Source organism: Lynx rufus, unplaced genomic scaffold (assembly GCF_022079265.1).
Source record: "Lynx rufus isolate CCGP_SWC_20201006 ecotype Redwood Valley unplaced genomic scaffold, mLynRuf1.p SCAF_3, whole genome shotgun sequence".
Taxonomy (NCBI): domain Eukaryota; kingdom Metazoa; phylum Chordata; class Mammalia; order Carnivora; family Felidae; genus Lynx; species Lynx rufus.
Genome location: NW_025814845.1, coordinates 52,909,292 through 52,927,280, shown reverse-complemented (window position 1 = coordinate 52,927,280; position 17,989 = coordinate 52,909,292). Strand labels below are relative to the sequence as shown.

Here is a 17,989-nt window from a genome sequence, read left to right as displayed (position 1 = left end):
TTTCTATGAAAGCTAGTCATCGACAATTTTTTTTTCCCATTAATTTCACTTTGGTCAAATTTTTTTTCAGAATGAAATTCAAAGATTGGAATTTCCTGCATATATGTAAATTCATTTATTATGAAACAACATATAACATCATAGACCACTAGAATTAAGAAAAACCACAGAAATGTTGATTTTACTGTTTGGTCTAGGAAGTGAAGGGCTTGCACATTCTGGCTGTGTAGGGCCTGCACATTTCCTGAAGTTATTCCTAGACCCTTTACCTCAATTTCTAACTCAAATTAGCATTATGCAAGTGATCAGACAGTTCATTGAACAGTACTTGCTACTGTGAATCAATTGGGCTTGCTCTTTCCGTTCCAAACCCTTTTTATCTGTCTGTCTTCCTGGACAGGTTGGGGAGAGGAGTTGGTATCTCAGCTCACTTCAGTAGGAGTGGTAAATTTGCCTGCATCTAACCAAAAGCTTACCCATCCAGGACCGGATCATCCTTCTGTACTGTTGATATACTATTTTTGCATTTGTTGATTCATAATGAAGTCTTTTTATCATGCTTGCGTCCTAAATTTCATCTTTATATACACATCGGCACTTTATGTCTTTTTAGACATAAAATAATTATCCCTTTTTTAATTTATATATAACTGTAAACATTTGGAAAACTAAATTAAAATAGGAGAGAGAAATCACTTTATATGAAATAATCATTTTCTTGAAGGAAAAAGAAACTTTGTATTTGTTCCTAACCTACAAATAGTAAATAAATTTTCATTGATGAAACTTCAGACAATAAGCAAAGAGAAGTGAAAAAAAATCTAAACTTCATGTAAAGATATCCACTGTTACATTATTGTGTTTTTGTTGTTGTTGTTTTTCTGTGCATGTGTGTGTGTGTCTATGTAGTCAAGTGGTTTGTTTTCAGGATTGGAATAGTATAAGAAATATAGTTTATAACCTTTATATTCCATTTAAGGCTTAGTTACAAGTATTTCTTCATTCTTTAAATGGCCCTCAAGGTCATGATTTTTAGTGGTGGTATGATAGTCAAACAGATGGAAATAACATTTAACTATTCTCCAAGTGGCAGAAATTTAGGTTATTTTTGCATTTTATTATAAAATACTGCTGTAATGAATATTTATGTACATAAGTATTTATATTTGTCTCTGATATTTTTAGGTCAAATTCTTTTAAGTGGTATAGCTAAAGACAATTTAAGCTTTTATTTATTTTATTTAATTTTTTATGTCTATTTATTTATTGAGAGAGAGGCACCCAGACAATTTAAGCTTTTAATATCGATATTTGAATATATCATCAAATTGTCTTCCAAAATTTGTACCAGTTTTTATTTATTTTTTATTTATTTATTTTTTAGTTGTACCAGTTTTTAAACTCAGCAATAGTCACTAATATACCCTTACTGTGTGCAACACTGAGTATTATCATTTTTTTTACTACCTAATGCTGATTGGTGAACAATAGTATATTCTATTTCAATTTGCATTTTAAAATATCAAATGAAACTAACATGTCTCTCCATCCTTTGTATATCTTCTTATATGAATTGCTAGTTATTTACTTATTTTTTTCCTATTGAACAGGCTCATCTTTTTTTTTTTTTTTTTAAAGATTTTTTTCTTTCAGGATGCCTGGGTGGCTCAATGTTTAAGTGTCCGTAATTCTTCGTTTTGGCTCAGGTCATGATCTCATCATGCTTTCGTGGGTTTGAGCCCCGCATCCAGCTCTGTGCTGACGGCATGGAGCCTGCTTGAGATTCCCTTTTTCCCTCTCTCTCTCTCTCTGTCCCTCCTCTGCTCATGTTGTCCCTGTTCTCTCTCTCTCTCTATAGATAGATATAGATATAGATTTAAAGATTTTTTTCTTTTTTAAGTAGGCTTCATTCCCAGTGCATCTCATGACCCTGCGATCAAGACGTAAGTTGAGATCAAGAGTCAGATACTTAACTGACTGAACTACCAGGAACCCCTAAAGATGCTATTTTTAAGTAATCTCTATACCTGGTGTGTGGTTTGAATAGCCCCAAGATCAAGAGTTGCATGCTCCACTGACTGAACCAGCCAGACAACCCAAACATGATAATGTTTGTATTGTTTTGTAATGTTTTGTATTGATTTTTAGGAGGTGTTTTTTTTTTTTTGGTTGTTTTTTTTTTGTTTGTTTGTTTTTAATTAAAGGCATTAGCACTTGGCCATATATTCTCCTTTTTGTAAGTTGCTTTCTTATCTGGTTTACATGTTTTTAGGACTAGATTGTGGTGCTAGTAACCTAGTTATGAGGAAAAATTAAACAAAGACAGATGATTGGTCTGGGAGGAACTGATTGAGATTGGGGCATGAATGGTGGTCTTTGGATTGCATTAGAATTTGAATGATTGGTTTACTATTTTGGACAATGAGATTATAATTTTGGTACTCTAGCCTCTACTATTTTTAACTCTCAAAACAACTCTTTACACTGCTATCATCATATGTAAGGCACAGATCTTCTAAAGTGGCAAAGGCAGACTTACAAGCCAGGTTTGTCCAGCACCAAAATCTATTCTTATGATTATACCACACTACTTTTGAAGATTACATAAGTGATTTTTCATCCCCCAGTATGTTTTTAAATGCCTTCCTGATATTCCCTACAGTTGGCGTTCCATAAACTCACCATGGTTGAGTTTGTTTCTCAACTACATAGATAAGGACACAAAGGAACAGAAAAGGATAAGTATCTTGCCCAAGATGACCCAGCTAGTAAAACTAATTCAAGAAAAGCAGAGAAGGCCAAGAGCAGTGAGATCTATCCTGTCAATCTTTTCATCTTGTGTTTCTTCGTTTGTTTTTTATGCCTAGAAAGTTCTTCTCTGCCTAGAGGTGAGAGATAATCAATTATATTTCCTTCCACTTGTTTCTGGTGCTGGTTGGCATATTTATATTTAACTCAAGACTATCTGGAAAATATTTTGGTGAAAGAAATAAATTAGAGGTGTTTTAGTAAGGTGAGGAGCTTGATGAAATGATTCAGAGTTTTATCTGGAAGAATATATAGATGATAATTGTTGAGAAATATTTGAAGAAGAGTACCAGAACAGAGAACTAGTATTGCCAGATATTTAAAAAATAACAACGATGCAATAATTAAATCAGCATGCACTGTTTTAAGAAAAAAATCAACTCTGTTCAGTATAGAGGAATAATTACAATGATGTGAAATTCTATTTTTCTCAAAGAGCATATTCGGTTATTAATTTGGGAATTTATGATTTTTCAGATCCAGAGAACGTCAAAATAATAATTGAAAAAATACAAACACCCCAAATAAAAATCCAAACATACCTAGTGCTTGTTTTGGTAGATTATATACTAGAATAGGAACCATGCAGAGATTAGCATGACCCTTGCTAAGGATGACACACAGATTTGTGAAGCATTCCCTACTTTTCAGTTATGCAAGATGAATTTTATACCTCAGTAAAGCTGAAAAAAAAAAGTCCAAGCCTAAATTTTCTATTAACAAGGCTTGCCCTTAATGAATTGTGACAGTGAAATAATCCTTTTGACATGGGGCAATTACTGTGGCCGTAAACATAGACTCATGGCAGATGTTGACTTCAGAGGCTACTGGGCTGATAAGCGAACATTTTTGGGCTTTGTTTATGTGCACAATAGGCACTTGCTGCATGCTCCACACCCTGCCTCCTAGCAAAGTGCATCTGCTGCAGAACTCTGTCTTCCCTCTTAACCTATCTTTCTACTTTTGAACTGCAATAGGGTTGGGTCGTCACTGGCTCTGTCTACTTCCTTGTTGTGCTGAGATGTGGATAAACAGGAACCTCTCCCTGGAATTATGAGGATGTTCCAAAGGGCCTCCAGGTGGAAAGCATTTGGCCTTGACATCACATAGAAAAGAAGGGAGAGGTTGGAAAGACAATAATCCTAGAATCAAGGGATTTTAAAAATAGGAGAAAGGATTTCTTAATCTTCTATGATTCAACCAAAAACCTATCAACATATATGTGGTTTTCAGGATAAGGATCTCAATATCAGAAATGGAAAACTCAAGGTTGGCTGTGTATGAGCTCTGAAGTTTGGGGAACTTCTTTGCTAACCCTTTTTTCCTTAATGACATTTACAGAAGTAGAGGAAATGTACTTCCTTCTAAGAAAAGCAAGCATAGCAAGATATCAACTTTTCTATAGGAATCAGTCAATTCTATTTTTCTTCTTCTAATTGCCCCAGATTCTTAAATAACTGACTTCTAAACTGTCCAAGTCATGGTCTGGATTAAGCAGTTTTCATTGTCTCCATCGAACATACAATCTTGCTTAAGTGGAGGATCATGCCTTACTTGTAGTACTCAAATGGTGTAAGTTAAGGCTTTTTTTTCCCCCCAAAAGAGGGATGTTAATATAGGAAAGTCTGCCACTCTGGTTTGCAAAATTTACACAAACTCCAACTTTCAAGAGCTAGTCTATGGGGAAAGGCTGTTTACTTTTCATCTTTGCATTTTCTAGGGTATCTTTGAGCAGAGTCTTACACATGTAATTTTTCATCAGTAAAACAATAGATACAAACAATAAATATTGAACTGAGGAGTGTAATCAAAGGAAAACCTTTCATTAATTTTGAGACCAGGAGGCAGAAAGAAAGAAAGAAAGAAAGATGTTATAAACCTTACTGATTATTTTTCTTCCTTACTTTAACTATTTGCCTTAATCTTAGTAGAAAGATCCCCCAATATCTCAGCTTTATCTTCTAGGAAGACTATATACAGGCATCATAGAACGTAGATACTCCCTTTTGCCTTGGAATATTTATCCTTCTGCAGTGTTATAGGAAAAGCTTAAGATCATAGGCTGACCTAAGGAAAATGAATGACTGGGGCACCTGGGTGGCTCAGTCATTTGAGCATCCTATTTTGGCTCAGTTCATGATCTCACAGTTCAAGAGTTCAAAACCTGCATTGGGCTCTCTGCTGACAGCATGGAGCCTGCTTGGGATTCTCTGTCACTCTTTTTGTCTACCCATTCCCTACTGTCTCTCTCTTTCTCTCAAAATAACTAAACTTAAAAAAAATAAAAATAATTTATTCTTTTGGCAAATATTTCTAATGCATAATTCACTTTGACTGCCTTGATGTATGCAAGCCTCTGTTGGGTGATGTAAGTGAATATTTTCAATTTGCTTTTCAGGAGGAATAGCAAAATAGATGTGTCTACCATAGTTTTCCTAAAGCAAAGTCTCCAATTGCACATGTGCCACACTAGGCAAATTTTCTATAAGGGCGTATGCCACATGTTGGAATTTTTGCCAGTTAGTTTCTATGTATCATTTAACACTTGTCATGCCTAATGAGAGTTTGTGTGTGCACAAATGGATGTGTCAAGACCATTTGCCAATTAATCCATTAAAAAAATTGTTATACTGCCTTTTCAAAAAAGGATAAGGCATAAACTATTAATGCGTGTGCCTTTCCTGTGACAATAAAGAGCATATCTTATAGTATTTTAAAATCCAGGTAATACTACAAAGTTAATATCTAAATAGCAAGAGAACAGGTGAGAGAGAGTTTTCAGGTAAGACAGCCTTGGTTTGCTTTTTTTCCTTTCTTTAAGCAAGACTTATTAACTACTTGCCTGGCCTCTAACTGTGGTTGATTTAAGAGGAAAGGACATCTTTCCATGATTACAATGTCATCCTACTCCTTTTTAAGTAGATTGAAATGATCCCGGAATCATTTTCTTGCTCTCCTATTTCTTAGTTATCACTGGCCTCATTTAATTTTACCCATTATTTTTCCTTCATGATCTCTGTGCCTGAAGCAGCAACCCACACTTCAGCTGCCAAGGTCAGTTTGCCGTAGTTTGCCAAAGAGGGTGGCCCTTTTAAGTTGTGCACCAAGTCTATAAAAGGGCCCTCATGGGCTATGGTGATAATCGATAACTTTAAGGTTATCTTGTTTCCTCTTTCTTCAGCTTTTCTATTTGTTTTTTTTTTTTTTTTGCATACTCTCTAAAGTTATACATTGAAAAAATCTGAGAAGATGGAAAAGAAAAACCAAGAAAATTAGAATGTGTATCAATTAGTTAAAGCAAACAAACACAGGCTGTATAGAAAATAAAAACAGAGATCATTTCAAAATATCATTGGATTCATGTTTTCTCACTATCCTCTTCCTCCTTCTCCATCTCACTTCCTCCTCCCATATTTCTTCTTTCTCCTTCTTGCGGTAATTTCTAAGATAACCAAGGAGCAAGAGTATGCAGTTACAAATATTCTAACCTAAAATGAACATATATGCTCGCTCTCTCTCTTCACCTTGATAGAAAGAAAGATAGATAAACAGATCAGTATATATATACACTTGCATGGGAATGTATATCACATATTCTAGATTAGATTAAGGCATAAGGTATAAGACCATAGTGTTAGTTTTGCACATTAGGAAGTAGCTCTAGGAATAAATATTTGTTGCATGAATAAATGAATGAACCAATAGTTTACCGAGTGCCAGATTCTGTGCTTTCCTTTACACGGATAATCTCAGTGAGTTCTCACAATGCAAAGGTTGGGAAACAGAGACTACTGTTAACCTTATGGCAAGACCTAGGTCACAGATCCATGGACTCAGGAGAGAGATGGTGAGGCCTGAATTCACAACAGTACCTACTGTCATGGTACTAGGCATGGGTTCAGATTTTGTGGAATAAAGCTGATCAGAAATCCTCAGTTTAATTATGCATTCCATGCACTTAAGCTTGGGATTTGTTACATTGTATTGTGGTACAATATGCTGATCCAATATTTCAGATATTCCCTACGAATACTGGGAAAAGAGTGAAGGGAGAGAATATTTTATTTGTCAATATTCCAAGGAACTATTTGATTTAGAGAGATTCATGAAAGAGTTCAGAGTTTCCAGTCCACCACTTGACTAATGAAATACTTACCTCTGACTATAGCTGAAGTTCAAGTCTCTCAGATTGATCAGCAGTGTTTTCAGAGATAAGAAGAGTTTTCCCTTAATTAATTGATATTTATGCATCTATTAGGTATCTTTTCTTCACTGCACATACCTTGAGCTGTTTAATACTAGTAGATTAATTTGAAATTATCCCATCCATGGACTGAACTAAAGTCAGTAAGTCATGATTCAGTATTAAAGGATAGGATGGCACCTGGGAATAAACGACTGAGTCATAGAGCCTGTAAGACTACACAGTGCTGGGAACAAAACACAGGTGATGGCCAGCAGGGAGGAGAGAGTCAGGGTAAATGGAATTAAGAAAAGGAGGAAATCTGTTTGAAAACTGACACCTTGGACCTTGAAATACAGCCAGCAATACATTGATATCTACAAACACTGGGGGTCTAGGGCTGAGATTAAAGACATAGGTACCGTCTGACAGACCTACTCTGATTTCTAGCAATGGGGTTTTCTCTGGTTTTCACTCAGTGCCCATCCTCCTTAGAGTCTTTTGTGCTTCCAATGTCTTTCTCCCCATAAAGCCAATAGTTTCTCTGACACTCCTTTCCAGAAACTGGGTGCTCACCTTCAGAGTTAGAGTTCCCACTAACTGAGAATTCACTGAGATAATCAGTGCCCCCTGGATTTCTGTGTATTGCCTACTGACAGACTACCTTCCTGCTATCTCGTCCTGTCCATCTTCTGTCACATTTTTCTCACCTGCGATTTGACTGCTTCTTGTCATCATTCTTCCCATCTAGAATATTCTACTTTGCTTCTCTGAGCAGACCCCACTAATGCTAAATCTGCCCTTACATGCCTTTAGGCAGAGCTGGTGCTAGACCTGTATTTTGAACTGTCCCTATGGTTAAAAAAATATCCTGGTTCTCATTCATCTGTTCATTCATCAAACTTTATTTGTTTACTTATTTATTTATTTATTTATAATGTTTTTAAATGTTCATTTATTTATTTTGAGAGAGAGAGAGAGAGAGAGCATGCACAAGTGGGGAAGGGGCAGAGAGAGAGGGAGAGAGACTCCCAAGCAGTCTCCACGCTGCCATGGCAGAGCCAGAAGTGAGTCTCGAACACACAAACTGTGAGATCATGACCTGAGATGAAACCAAGAGTTGGATTTTTATTTACTTATTTATTTATTCAAAAAAAATTTTTTTAAATGTTTATTTAGTTTTGAGACAGAGAGAGAGAGCACGAGCAGGGGAGAGGCAGAGAGAGAGGGAGACACAGAATCCTAAACAGGCTCCAGGCTCTTAGCTGTCAGCACAAAGCCTGACATGGGGCTCGAACTCACAAACTACGAGATCATGACCTGAGCTGAAGTTGGACGCTCAACCAACTGAGCCACCCAGGTGCCCCAAGAGTTGTATTTTTAGCCAACTGAACTACCCAGGCACCCCATCAAATATCATTTAAAGTTTTTTTTCTTCTTTCTTTCTTTCTTTCTTTCTTTCTTTCTTTCTTTCTTTCTTTCCTTTTTGTTTTTGGTTTGAAAGAGAGGGAGAGAGAGAGAGAGAGAGAGCAGGGGAGGGACAGAGAGAAAGGGAGACACAGAATTTGAAGCAGGCTCCAGGCTCTGAGCTGTCAGCCCAGAGCCTAATGCGGGGCTTAGATTCACAACTGAGATCATGACCCGAGCTGAAGTCAGATGCTTAACCGACTGAGCCACCCAGGTGCCCCTCAAATATTTATATTCCTACTATGTGTTGAGCATTGTCTTAGGTATTTAAGATATAATGACAGAAATAACCATAGACGGACACAGGAACTCTCACATACTGTTCCCAGGAGTATAAATTGGTAAACGACATTGGGAAGCAATTTGGCAATATTTTGCAAAGTTGCATCTGGACACTCCCTATTATCCAGCTATTTCCTGTCTCAGTTTGTACTTCTAAAACCTCTTCTTTCTCAAACCAAACCAAAACAAAAAACTCTTATTTCTCTACATTTGCTTCATATGTTTCTCTTTCATTTATAACATATAGATTATATAAAATTTATAATTAGCGGACATTGTACCTAATTACTTCTCACAATTACAAAGTGAATTAAAAAGTTATTCCTTGGGGGACGCCTTGGTGGCTCAGTCTGTTAAGTGTTTGACTCTTGGTTTCGGCTCAGGTCATGATCTTGAGGTTTGTGAGTTCAAGCCCCATGTTGGGCTTTGCACTGACAGCATGGAGCCTGCTTGGGATTCTCTGTCCCTCCTTCTCTCTTTGCTCTTCCATTGTGTGCGCGCTCTCTCTCTCTCTCTCAAAATAAATAAATAAACTTAAAATCTTATTCCTTGTATAATGATGCTCAGTGGGAGATCCAACTCTTGTCTTTACAAGGTTCTTTCCAAAAAAAAGATGCCCACCCCAGTTCCCCATTACATCTGAGCTCAGGTAGTTCAACTTCTAAGTTCTCAGTCTTCAAATGCAGCACAGTGGATCCTTCTAAATGCAAATACAACAGCACAAATTGTGCATTGTTAATTCTTTCAAATACAGAATTATATACAATTCTATTATCTATATGCTGAAAATATTCACATGGATTAAATATTTGTGAAAACAGAGGAAAGTAAAAGGTTTAAGATGTGCTCTCAAGGTGTGACCCACATTTAAAAGAGTGCTACTCCATAGCCATTAAAAAAATGTCACCCCCCTCCCCGCTCCATTTCCTGTTGCCAAAGAAAAACTGCTTAATTTCTGCTCTATTTAAAGCCAAAGCATGCCTTCACATGCAGATCAGACTGAGCGATAAACAAATGAGAAAGTGAAGAGGTGACCGGGAGATGACCCCTCCAGAACTTGTGCAACACACATCTCCAGCTTCATGAGCTCATTACTACAAACAGAGGTTACATTTCTGTGTCTAGATGAACATGGCTAAAGACTCTGTCTATCTGATTATCAGGTACTGGCACCTGTTTGTCTACCACACTGTTTGGAGAGTTTCCAGGGTACTGCCTTCCATGTGGCTAGGAGCTCCGCTAAGGTCAGGTTCCTACCCCCAGCCTTCCCATCCTGCTGGCTCACAGGATGTTTGCTACCTTTCTGCTCCTGATTTTTATCAGACTGCCACTCTGCCTCTAACTACCACTGACATTGCTTGCCCAGCTGCTGAGTGGTGACACTGTTCCGGTAATTCTCCATAAGATGCTTGAACCCCTGCTGGGGCTTGGCAAGGCTTGGGAGGCAGAGGAATTGCAACTTGAATGTTGACAGAAGTCTAGCTTGTAACGGAGGAGTGTGAAGACTGTATGGTATAAGAAAAGTGGCCATGACAAGGGCGCCTGGGTGGCTCAGTCGGTTAAGTGTCTGACTTCGGCTCAGGTCAGGATCTCACAGTTGGTGAGTTCGAGCACACGCTGGGCTCTGTGCTGACACTTCAGAGCCTGGAAACTGCTTCAAATTCTGTGTCTCCCTTTCTCTCTGCCCCTTCCCTGCTCACACTCTGTCTTCCTCTGTCTCTCAAAGTCAAACATTAAAAAAAATGATAAAAACCAAGGTAACAAAAGTGGCCATGACAATTGACTTAAATGTCAACAAATAATAGACAATGTGAGAGTGCTGGTGAACCGGCCAGCACACGCTCCCTCGAAGAAGAGAAGCTGCTGTAACAAAGACCTAGTTTTGCCAGACCTGATTTTGCAAGAAAACTAATAATTAAAAATTTTTTTTAATGTTAATTTATTTTTGAAGGAGAGAGAGACAGGGTGTGAACGCGGTGGGGTGCGGAGGGGCAGAGAGAGAGGGAGACACCGAATCCTAAACAGGCTCCAGGCTCTGAGCTGTCAGCACAGAGCCCGACACGGGGCTCGAACCCATGAACTGTGAGATCATGACCCCGAGCCGAAGTCAGACACTTAACCGACTGAGCCACCCAGGCACCCCTGAAATTAATATTTTTAAGTAAAACTTTTCTTCTCAACAGTGGCACTTGATTCTTTTATTTTTTATATGACACTGCCATGGCCAAATGCAACATCTCTGTGGACCTCAATAGGACTGTGGGCCGCTGACTTATATATCATTGACAAATAGCTGCTATTATACGTAGCTGCTCTTCGAACCCATAGCCCAACTACATTTCCAAGTCCCTGCATAGCAACCATCAGATTTCCACATGGCATGCATGAGTCAACACACACATGTGAGGGAGAACATGTGAGGGAGAATTCCATTCTTATCAGAGGAAAACCCACATCCTTTCCGCTAATGGAATCCGGCTCAACCAACTACTTAAAACAGTCACATGGTTTGTCCGATTCCATCTCAAATAACACTGTAAAGGAAAGGGTTACGTTATAATCCTGATGCCACTGTACCAAATTCAATACAGTTTTCCTTAGTCTTACCTTCAGGATGAGGCAAGGAAAAGTTCTAAGTGCACATATAATACAATTTCATCTCTTACCCTCCTGGAGACTGAACCACCTTGAATAGAGATTATAAACACAGCTTTGAGGAATAAAACAACAACTTTCAGGTTTAAGAGAAAGTGTCTTCAGCTCTGTGGAGGCAGCCTTGGTAGACATCAAATTTATAATACTGAGGAAAACACTTACGCCCAATGTCAGGCCTCTGTGCTGGGGGACTACTTCTCTACATTCAGGACTCTCCTCAAGAATAATGGAAAGCTATTTGTTTGCAAGTGTAAAAGGCCCACCTAATTTCCACACCATGCAGGAAAACCGCATGTCACTTTTTCTCCTTGGAAGCTTCTCCTGCTTCAAAATTTACAGTTTACTTTCCACTAGATAGTTCAGGAACTCCAACTGAAGGCAAAGCAAATTTAGAGGAAGAACAATTCAGCCACAGAAGCAGAAACAAGCAGAATCCCAAGGTCTACTATCAGCAGTAAGAAAAACATCACACTGGGGAGAAGGTGAGAGGCTACCTCTAGTTTTTGGATAACCCAAAAGGTGGACATCCATTGTGGAGAAGACACATAAGGTACACTGGAATTACCTAACTAATGTCTATTCTGATTGCATGGTCACTAGAGAATATTCTGATGGTTTGATTTTTCCAGTAGATTTGCCTACCAGAAAAGAATGTGCTGGTCAGGCCAAACTAAAAATTATGGTCCATTTAGCTAGATTGACAATATTTCTCATTGGAAACTAACAAATTTCCTGGTTATATACTTTATTTATTTATTTATTTATTTAACTATTTTTTAAATGCTTATTTATTTTTGGGGGAGAGAGAGAGAGAGAGAGAGAGAGAGAGAGAGCGCGCGTGCGCACTAGTGGGGGTGGGGCAGAGAGAGAGAAGGAGACAGAATCAGAAGTAGGCTCCAGGCTCTGAACTGTCAGCAAAGAGCTATAGGCGGGGCTTGAACTCAATGACTGGGAGATTATGACTTGAGTCGAAGTAGAATGCTTAACCAACTGAGCCACCCAGGTGCCCATCTGGCTATATACTTTAGTTACACAAATACATGACTATGTGGTATAAACACACTGGGAGTGCTTTACGTATTTTCCATACTCATATATTTGATAACCTGATTTAATTTTTTTAATGTTTTTATTTATTTTTGAGACAGAGAGCATGAGCAGGGGAGGGGCAGAGAGAGAGGGGGACACAGAATCCGAAGCAGGCTCCAGGCTCTGAGCTGTCAGCACGGAGCCTGACATGGAGCTCGAACTCACGGAATGTACGATCATGACACGAGCTGAAGTCGGATGCTTAATCGACTGAGCCACCCACGCGCCCCGATAACTTGATTTTAAATAGGCATTCAGATAGCAACATGGGTAAATTAAAGTATCACCTGGTGCATTCAACTCATTTTTAACTTTTCTTTATTCATGGACTGGAAAATGAATTTTTTGTTTCTATTTCTCAAATTATTTTTCAAGGTTAAATGAATTTATATTTCTTTATCTGCAGAACTTGCACTGCTGTTAACAGGGGGAAGTGGAGAAAACTCAACAAATCTTTTGACAGCCTACTATTGTTTTGGCTCTTTAAATATATTGTGTCATTTGTTTTGCCCAAAAACAGGTAAAACAGATATTTTCCTCATTTTATTAAAATAGGAGTAGGCATGTTTACATGGCCCAAGACTGGTCCTGGGTCACAGAACTAGTGAATTACAGGACTAAGATTTAAATTTAAAGAGGCTAGAGGACTCTTTAATTTCTTTTATTATTGACACATTGTAGCCTCAAACTCTAACATAACATGTAATCTTGTATGTTTCTAAAAGTTTTAATTTGCTCTAAACAAGGTTTAAATGGTATCTGGATGAGCCGGATTGGGATAAACCTTGTCTCAAGTCTGGTAGATATGTGGGATTGTAGAAGGATGGGCTTTCGAGATATGGGACTCAGGGCAGAGACATGAGACTCCACATAAATTTAAAACCTATGTCATTCTAGGGGCCCCTGGGTGGCTCAGTCAGTTGAGGCTCCAACTTTGGCTCAGGTTATGATCTCGTGGTTCATGAGTTTGAGCCCCTAGTAGGACTCTGCGCTGACAGCTCAGAGCCTGCAGCCTGCTTCAGATTCTGTGTCTCCCTCTTTATCTGCATCTCCCCTGCTCGTGCTCTCTCTCTCTCAAAAATAAATAAACATTAAAAAAAATATTAAAAAAAACCCTACATCATTCTTTGTGAGGCAGTAGGAAGAACAGGTAGAAAATAAGTGTGTGACAAAGGAACAAATTGAGTGTAGCTTCTAAAGAATTGAATTAGTTGCAGGGAAACTAGCAAACACATTCATCCATAGCAGGCAATTGGCAGGGGGCCTAAGGACAGGATCAGCTGCATATTATATCTGAAATATGGTTAAAACTTGTTTGATACTTAACATTAAGCTAAACTCATACAGAACTAGAAAACAAGACCATTAAATTCCCAGTTATTGTTTTCTCTGAAAATGGTTTGTTTACTTGATAACTTGACTAACTATAGAATTTCAGGCTCGAAGGTTTTTCACTCAATATTTTGTTCATTTTTTTCACTGTAAGCAATATGTTGATGCAAAGTCTGTTTTTATTGTCCTGTAAGGAATCTATCTTTTCTCTCAAGTGGCCTCAGGATTCTCCTCTTTCACTTTATATTCTAAGATTTCACTATCTCTTCTCTGTATTTTAAATTTTGTATGGCCCCTGCTGACTCTTTGTGAGGTTTCATGTCCTTGTGCAGTTCTGGAAAGTTCTAGACGATTCTGTCCTGAAATATTTCTTCTACTAAATTCTCTCTAAATCTAGCGAAGGAAGTTATACTTGATAGGGTAACTTAATAACTGGTCTGGGTTTGAATTCTCCCCATTCCTCTTTGTGCCGCTAGCCCTTAAGAACATTGCCCTATTTCTCTGCAGTAAGTGCCCATATTCATCTTTCTTGCCTGGAGGTAGATACTGCCATTTCTTATGCAGGATGGGGAGGAAGGAGATATGCATGGGTTGACCTGCCTGGCTCTTGCTTCTGTGGTACTCCCACTAATCATCCTACCAATTGTTTCCCAGTCTAGCTCCTTCTCCTGGATTTCATCATCTCTATTCATGGAACATGAATCATATATCATATGATATATCATATATCATAGGTAGATTAAACTATAGTTTGAAAATATAATCCTTCATTAAATGATGATAGAGAAGTAATGAAAGCAAACCAAGAGGGTATGGTTGATATATTAAAGTAGTTGAATTTTAACCTTATTAGTCATGACTATGGAACAGAGATGGGGGAAGCATTCATTTAGATTTTAAGTTATTTATTTACAGCTTGATAATACTATTCTGTTATTTTTCCTAATGTCTAAACATTAGGATTTAGGTGAAATAATAGTTTTCTTCATGCCAAATAACAGTCCTAAGAGGCCAAGTTTTTTTTTATTTTCAAAAATAATATTTTTAAAGTTATTAATAGAATGGACTCATTAAAACACTTCTTCTTAACTGCAGGTATTTAGCATGGAGAGCTTAGCTGTGTTCAACTTTGTTGATTTGCTCCTGCATTTGTGAAATTTATTTCTCAGTTCTTAAATATCAAAAGCAAATCAGAAATAAATTCTGGGAGCGCCTGAGTGGCTCATTTGGTTAAGCGTCTGACTTTGACTCAGGTCATGATCTCACAGTTCATGAGTTCGAGCCCTGCGTCGGGCTCTGTGCTGACAGCTCAGAGCCTGGAGCCTGTTTCCAATTCTGTGTCTCCCTCTCTCTCTGCCCTCTCCCACTCACACTCTGTCTTTCTCTCACAAATAAATAAACATTAAAAAAGAAAGAAAGAAAGAAATATGGGTCACCTGGGTGCCTCAGCCAGTTAAGCATTGGAATTTGGCTCAGGTCATGATCTCGCAGTTTGTGAGTTCAAGCCCCACATTGGGCTCTGTGCTGACAGCTCAGAGCCTGGAGCCTGCTTTGGATTCTGTGTCTCCCTCTCTCTCTGCCCCTAACCTGCTCTCACTCTGTCTCTGTCTCTGTCTCTGTCTCTCTCAAAAATTAATAAACATTAAAGAAAAATAAACTCTGCATATACATGTATTTTGAGTTTTTATTAACTGAATATGTGTTTGACCGGAAGAGGCTTATTTTTTAAAAATAAATAGTATTTGTATGGTGCCTATCCTCATAGTTATTATTTTAAACCCAACTACATATCCTGCTATAACTCAGATCTTTTAACCTCTCAAAGTAATGAAAAATAAAAACTTATCATGTGACTGACTATCTTAAATATTTAAGTATATCATGCCTTAAACAAAATGTCTCCTACTGGGAAGAAAAATTAACTTTTTTTTTCAGGTTTGATATCATGAACTGACAAACAATATGGAATATGGAGAATATACATAGGGAGTTCTCAGAAAAAATTCTTAGGGATTTACATTTTTTTGTTTTGAATATTTTTTCGTTTTTTAAAAAATGTTATTTTTGAGAAAGAAAGAGAGAGAGAGTGGGGGTGGTACAGAGAGAGCGTGAGACAGAGTATCCAAAGTTGGCACTGTGCTGATAGCAGAGAGCTCGATGCGGGGCTTGAACTCATGAACCATGAGGTCATGACCTGAGCCAAAGTTGGATGCTTAATCAACTGAGCCATGCAGGCATCCCTATGTTTTGAATATTTTGATAAATAGCCCAAGGAAAGGTCCTCAGTTCTCAGACTGGTTTATAAAAGAGAACACTCACTGTCATTATGCTTCCATGAGCATTTATAGAAAGTCCTGTTCAATGGGATTTCTATTTTTTTCTTACATACAAACCCAAGTTCAAGCATGCTTCTCTATTACTTGGAACCTGATCCCCCATGGTTCTCAGGAATACTGCCCTGTTGCATCATCAGTCCTTTCTTCATTCCTTTAACTAATTTCTCACCTGCTCCTTATCCTCATACCTGATACAGAGTTTCTAAAATATTGACATATTTGTCAGACCTACTTTTGTCCTCAGCATACTCCCAAACCAACTTTTGCATCACAGATCTACTGCTGTGCCTCCCCATTGGCTTAGACCAACTGGAGGCCAGAGGACATAAGAATCCATTAATGGTGTCTATATGGGTCAGCCTCCCAGGACAGAGTAGGGTAAAGAAAGGTAGAAGAAGGGTAGAGGGAAAACAGCACATTCAGAGGGGCAATTAAAGGCACACCAAAGGCAGAGTAACTATAATAAAATATCTCATTTAGAGAGAAGAAATGGAAGAATGTGATCTCTTGTTAAGAGTATGCACTATAAAATCCATAAGAAATATAATTCCATTGCCCAGACCCTATTATATTGTAGGATTAATTTTCCAGTCTACTCATAGAGATTAGATAGATATTTTAAAAATTGTGTTTGACTCTCCAAATACATTCCTCCTTATTCTCCATTGAATAGCAGCACTCTGGTTTGAAAAATTGACCTTAATTCAATGAGTGAGCCTAACTGGTATAAGGAGAATCACAGGGAGGGGAGAAGATAGGGTCAAGATACTTATCTCCTGGCTTCCTCTCTGCAAGTTTGCCTTCTGTGTCCCTCACTGAAGGCCACTGATCATCTCAAGCCAAATCACTCTACATGACTCTCTCCTTTGGTAACTTCTTGTATAGGGGTCATAGTTCAACTGCTAAAAAACTCCAGGTTCCTACATCTTACCTTGTAATTCACACATCCATTCCTTAGTAAATAGTTCCTTTGTAAATACTCCTCCTTGAAGTTAACCTATTTAATTGTGCTATTTCTTCTTGGGACCCTGATTGAAGAATAGGAAAACTCATCATCTAACCCATGGCTGACATGAGTCTGACTCAACTGTACTGAAGGAGATTGTACAGAAAGCTTGAACTTGAAGAACAGTTACCACAGGACCTTGTGAAGGTCGAATAGACAGGACTTAGTACAAATTCCCATTGGGAATGAGGTGGGTGTTTTGGGTGGCACATGGGTTGTGCTTGGTGAAGATATTTTTGGAGCGATAGGTATGTCTTTGGATATGTGCTAAGCAATTAAAGAGTAGATTGTAGTGAATATTCACTGTTGTTCTATTTTATGCCAATAAATTTAATTTTCTATTCATAAAATAATCTGAATTAGGACCCTTGCCAATTCAGCAGCATTATTTTATTAGAACAAATGAGATGAATAGGACATAAATTAGCCTGTCTGTTCGTGAAATCCAAAATAGTGGGAGTATTTGAGATTTTGACAAACCACCTCAAATTAAAGGCAAATAACCAGGGAAGTGGCACAAGTGCAAATTTAGTAGAGTACTGATATTTGCAATAGTTATGGCTTAACGATGTTCTTTTAATCATGATACAGTATTTGATATGACTAGTTGACTATTCACACACAAATTATTGCCCCTTTTCACACTTTCTATACCCATATTAGGGGTCCTTGATAACAGATAAGAATGTTATAGCTCAAATAAATTATTATCTATTCTTTTTAGATTATCCTAATCCTAATCTGGTAATACAATGCCCTTTTTGAGAAGATTGCATCCAGTCAAAGGATAGCTGGTTAACATGACATATCAAATTTAAAAACTCTTAAATG

General features: G+C 37.9%; 1 pseudogene; it reads left to right on the top strand.

Annotated features, from left to right (window-relative positions):
• The first annotated feature begins 3,355 nt into the window (after positions 1 to 3,355).
• On the top strand, positions 3,356 to 3,456 carry LOC124521436 (uncharacterized; annotated as a pseudogene).
• Positions 3,457 to 17,989: the final 14,533 nt, after the last annotated feature.